Source organism: Triticum dicoccoides, chromosome 4B, assembly GCF_002162155.2.
Source record: "Triticum dicoccoides isolate Atlit2015 ecotype Zavitan chromosome 4B, WEW_v2.0, whole genome shotgun sequence".
In the NCBI taxonomy this organism is placed as follows: domain Eukaryota; kingdom Viridiplantae; phylum Streptophyta; class Magnoliopsida; order Poales; family Poaceae; genus Triticum; species Triticum dicoccoides.
Genome location: NC_041387.1, coordinates 259538838 through 259544837, shown reverse-complemented (window position 1 = coordinate 259544837; position 6000 = coordinate 259538838).

The window sequence follows — 6000 nt, the reverse complement described above, 5'->3', positions numbered from 1 at the left end:
CCTTCTCCAAACGGTCGGCCTCCTCCTCCTCGCGCTTCTCCCGCGCATTCCGCTTCGTCGCCTCCCGGAGGTCGGCGGCAGGGTCGGGCCGCCGAGTATTGGCGGACGTCTCTGCTGACCCCATGATGGAGGGGACGGCGACTCTCTCAAGGAAGAGAGGGGCCCTGAAGAAGAATGGAGGGAGTATATAAACGAAGACTCGGACAAGATTCAACAAAGAAAATAAAAGAGGGTGAAGACTTACGCGGATAATAGCGGCAGCCTTCTCACTTCCCTTCGGAAGCGGTTGGCCTTCGCGGCCGCCTCCTCTCGTCTGGTCGCGGCGGCCGCCCCTTGAACTTCTTCAATTTTCCGCCGGGCACACTCGGCCTAGTGTGACGCCTCTTCGCACCGCCTTGGCCGGAGGAGGAGCCGGCGCCCGACGGGCCGATCCTCATCTGGTGGCGCGGAGCGACTTCGCCTTCAGCGTCGTCATCAGGCCAGTCAGCGAAGGTGGCCGAGGGCTTGAAGTCGCCTTCTGCTCCTCCTCCCCCGCCTTCGGCATCGGCTTCCATCGCCGCCACCCCCAAGTCGAGGTCGTCGACGTTGCTCTCCGCGTGGTCGGGAACATACTCGCGGGGCTATCTCGTGGCGCCGGCGGCAGGCTGCATAAGAGGATTCTAGCTCAGAAGAAACCAATGAGAGTCAGAAGCCGGAGTCGGCTACGAAAAAAGACAAAATAATTGGGAAACGCGACTTACCACCGGTGGAGGGTTGTCGCGCGAGTACGGCTCCTTGCCGAACTGCCAGTCCTCCTCGTACTCGCAGTGCGCGATGTAATTCACCATATTTGCCACCTCCTTGCGGGGCATCTCCTTGGTGCTCATCCGGCTTGGGTCTCGGAGGCCGCTCATCTGACAGATCAGGTGAGACCGGCCTTGGAGCGGGAGAACTCGGCGCGCCACGAAGGCGGCCAGCAAGTCGGCCCCGACGAGTCCCTCCGACTGCGTCAAGTCTCGGAGTCGCGCTACGGCGGCGGCTCCGGCGGGAGTCAGCGTCTTGACTCGGTGGGACCAGCTGGGAAGCCACCCAGTCAGGGGAGCGGCGTTGTAAGGCGGCAAGTTCACCCAGTCGCCGTCGGAGGCGAGGTTCTTCACGTAGAAGTACAAGCGCTGCCACATCTTCACCGACTTGATCAGCGTGACAGGAGGAAAGGGGTTGTCGGCCGTCGAGCGCCGCATCGCGATGAAGGCGCCGCACTGGGCCAGCACGCCGGCGATGTGCGTGCCGAGCTTAGAAGAGAAGAATTCTCCCCACAGCTCGATGGTGGGGAGAACGCCGAGGAAACCTTCACACAGAGTGGCGAAGGCGGAGAGTAGCACTACCATGTTCGGTGTGAGGTGGTGCGGCTGAAGGCTGTGGAATTCCAAGAACGAGCGGAAGAAGCCGCTCGCCGGCAGCCCCAGGCCGCGCATGAGGTGTGAGCGGAATATGACCCGCTCGCCCTCTTCCGGCGCCGGCCGGATTTCCCCCTCCGGTGCGGCGCGGGCGCGTACGAGGTCCGCGCTGGGGAGGCGGCGTGTCCGGCGGAGGAACTCGATGTGTTCTTCTTCTACCTCCGAAGCGTCCCATACGCCGGAGCGCACGGCGGGGGCCGCGGCGGAGGAAGAGCTCATCGCCGTGGTATGGTGTGCTCTAGCTCAACAACGGAGGCGAGAGAGAGAGAAGGCAAGATTAGGCGGGGGAACGGGGAAGAAGGGCGCGCGAGCTGTGCCGCTCCGCTTCCCCCCACCTACTTATAGCCCTGCGGGCTGAGAAGCCGAGGGGGCGGGCGTGGGATTAACTGCGCACGATGCCCCACGCCGCCCCATGATTTACCCATGAAGTTACTACACGCAGTAACGACGTGGGAAAACCAACCGTCCTCGGCCGCAACGGATCCGTTCGTATGCCGAGGCGCGGTAGTGGCGGGCCCCGCCTAATGGCCCATCCCGTCCCGCGCGTGGGCAGGCAGACTGTTCTCCCCATGTGGCGCCACGTGATAGGGCCGCCCTGATGGCTGCGGGGAAGCGTATCAGGCATGCCGGCTGGCTTCCCGCCGCGACTTTTGAACTGAGGCTCTTCACTGAAGCTCCGACTTTTGACAGTCGGCCCAAGGGAAGAAGGCAGCCGAGCCCCAGAGTCTGCACTTTTAAAGAGTGAAGCTGTTGAAGCCCCACAATGCAGCGACCGTAGGGCTTCGCCAGCTTCGGGGACTACTGTCGGAGTAATGGGCCACGGGTAGGCTAACCCGAGCCCCAGGACATTTCAAGACATCGGGGCAGGCCGCGCCCCTCAGGCCGAGTCCCAGGAGCGACTCCAAAATATGCCGAGTCCCATACAACGACTCCCAGATAAGCCGACTCCAAGCAGGCGACTTCCAGAGGGGCCGACTATGGAGAGTCGGCCCAAGACTCCTCCCTTATCCTGAAGTACGACGCGGGGTACGGTCACGGCATGGCCGTTTCCCCCCTGCTTACGAAGGGTCGGGATGGCTACAGTGAGCCGTATCGCTGGAAGATCTCCGGCGAGATGCGACACTGTTACCATGCCTGCCCTGATCTCAGCCACAGTACGCAGTACACTGTGCCCACTACGCCGGCCTGTACGACCTGAAGGCGGCGGGGCCGCTTGTCAGTGGGTGGGCCGAAGGCGGCCTGGGCAACCCGAAGACGGACCTGTGGGAGTCGGCCTCCCTGGAGTCGGCCGACTCCTCTCGGGCCCCACGAGCCATTAATCAGATAAGATGGGGATGGCGATAGTGATCGCCCGATAGAAGGCAGCACTGTTGCCACGACCCGATGACCGAGCCTGCGTCATCAGGAGCGCCGCTACAGTATCAAGCCTGTCCGTGGGACCCGCCAGTCGGCGGGCCCTAGAAGCCGGCGGGAAGGACGGCGGCCAGAGAGACAGATGGCTGGGACCCGCGCCTAGCCGGATTACTATTGTACCCCCGGGGGGTAGGCCTATATAAATCCCCCGGGGCACCCATGCAAAGGTTCGGACCTAGAGAGAGATAGACCAGATAGCCCAGGGAGGAGAGACCTAACCTTGCCCTCTCCTACCTCCCGAAACAGCTCCAGGAGCACCATTGTAGTCACTTTGCTTTAGTGATCATGCGGAGACCCCGCAGAGCAGCAGTAGGGGTGTTATCTCCTAGGAGATCCCTGAAGCTGGGTAAGTTCCGCCGGCGTGCATGTCTTCCCCTCATCCCGCTTCTAGGCACCGGCGACGTTCTACTCGCTCCCACCATGATAAGCCATCCTTTGGCATATGTCGTATCCAACCCCCAACAATGAGATTACCGTTGTCACACGCTTCCCATTGCAAAGGATACTCTGGAACCCTGAGGTTACCGATAGAATAGTGGAATGTGCTTTGGAGTTATCGAGATTTGGCATGAAGTTTGAGAGCACTTCAACAAACCAGAGCAGGGAATTGGCAGAGTTTATTGCAGAATGGACACGAACCCCTGACGAAGAAGTAATGGAGATAGCTATTCCTAGCAAGGAAGCGCCCCAAGAATGGATCATGTATTTTGATGGTGCTTTCTCCCTGCAAGGTGCAGGGGCTGGCGTTCTTCTCGTTGCTCCCATTGGCGAGCACCTAAAGTACATCGTCCAGATGCATTTTCCCCGGGAGGAAGCAACCAACAATACAACAGAGTATGACAGGCACTTTGTTGGGCTCAAGATTGTCGTTGAGTTGGGGATTAAGAAGTTGATTATTCGAGGAGATTCACATCTTGTGGTGAGACAAGTCAACAAGGAGTACCAATGTCTATTGATGGAGGCATACATTGAGGAAGTGAGAAGATTGGAGGAATGCTTTGACGAATTGCAAACAGAGCACATACCCCGTGCGGAAAACAACATAGTTGATCATCTATCAAAGTGTGTTGCGCAAAAGCTAACTGTGGAACTAGGAACTTTTGTTCTCCATCTTACTCAACCCTCCGTATATTCGGCAACAATGGCCCAGAAAAGGAGAAAGTTGGACTCCGGTAAGCCTCTCCTAGTAGAACCCCTCGGGGCTCCTAGTAGGGACCCTACCGGAAACAACTCCCCATCACTTGCTGGGCTGCATCCACCTACCGGGCCACCGGTCCCCGCAGTCGAGGAATGCATCCCCGCAAGCGGTGAGGTACCGTTAGTCCTTGTTGATGAGCCTCAGGCTCCAACTTGGGCAAGGCACATAGTCCACTTCCTCCAAACGGGAGGACTTCCCAATGAGCAAGATGAAGCTGAAAGAGTAGGCTAGAGGGCCAGTATGTACTAGTTTGTCAACGGCCCAATGGTGTGAAATTGAAGTTCATCTGCCGGGAAGAAGGAAAGGAATTGCTGGCGGATATGCACAAAGGCATGTGCGGCTCCCACATTGGATCAAGGGCATTAGTTGGGAAAGCATTCCGGCAAGGATCTACTGGCCCACAACCCTTCAAGATGCGGTCGAGCTAGTCACCAAGTGTGAAGCCTGCCAGTTCCATTCCAAGAACATCCATCTTCATTCACAAGCTCTTCAGACAATCCCTTTGTCATGGATGTTTTCGGTCTAGGGGCTCGATATCCTTGGCCCTTTCCCCCGAGCTGCCGGGGGCTTTGAATTCTTGTTCATTGCAATGGACAAGTTTACAAAGTGGCCGGAAGTAGCTGCCATGAGAAAGGTGACTGCTTAGTCAGCTATCAAGTTCTTGAATGATTTGGTGTGCCGCTTTAGGGTTCCTCCCCAGATCATTACTGGCAATGACACCCAATAGATGAGTCGCGCCTTCATGCAATATGTTCATGCCATCGGAAGCAAGATCTCATTTTCGTCTGTTGCACATCCCAGAAGCAATGGACAAGCTGAGAGGGTGAACGCTGAAGTGCTACACGGACTCAAGACAAGAACATTTGATAAGCTGCAGAAGTGCGGTAGGCGATGAATCGATGAGCTGTCGGTGGTTCTTTCGTCCCTCAAAACGACACAAAATCAAGCTACCGGGCAGGCTCCCTTTTCCCTGGTCTATGGGGCAGAAGCAGGTATCCCCAGAGAACTCAGTTACGGGTCCCCTCGAGTGCTTGCCCACAATGAAGTAGCACAAGATCAGCACCGGCGTGACAACGCTGTGCTACTCGGGGAGAACCATCTCCGGGCTACTACGCGTGCTGCATGCTGTCAGCGAGCCCTGCGTCGCTATCATAGTATGGGTAAAAACTGCCCGCGCGATCTCTGCCGTGCTATCTCATGCTCTTCCACTCTTTGTGCAACGTGACATCCCCCCGCCGAACCAGAAAGGGGATGCAGCCCCATAGGTGGCTGTGGTTCCCCCATGACAGAAGTGTAACACCATTCCCTACTATATTCTTTTCCTTTCTCTTTTTTGACTTTGCCATGTCAAGCCGTACACACAACACAAAAGAATAAAATTGCTCTTCAGAACTCATTGATGGATGATACAGACTAGCAATACTTTGATGTAGACAACCGTATAAGGATGGAATATGTAAGAAAAATAGGACGGTGTGACATATTCACATCTATGATGTGTAAACTAAGCAGAATGATTTTCAGAAAATATAAGTAATGCAAGCTAGACAACATATGAGACATTCAACCAATATCACTCTGCCAAGTTAAAAGTGTCTTTTCATAAGTGGCATTTCGATAAATTAGAAGTAGTACAACCTAGAAATCAATGCAAGATGCAACCACTATCAAACGGCCATGTTAAAAGCGTCCAATCACGAGTTACTGATGCGGTATACACAACAACAGTACTTTGATGTAAGAACATGCTATGACTGATATATGAAGTGTATTCTAGACACGGAAAGGCATGTGATATGCACATGTATAACATATATACTCAGAATGTGCAATTTAATCAAAATAGAAGAAATACAGGCTAAACAATATATGCAACATGAAACAAATTATAACACTATCAACTTAGAGAAAGCACCTGCGATGGTGGAGCATGGGAGTTGAAATCATCATGTA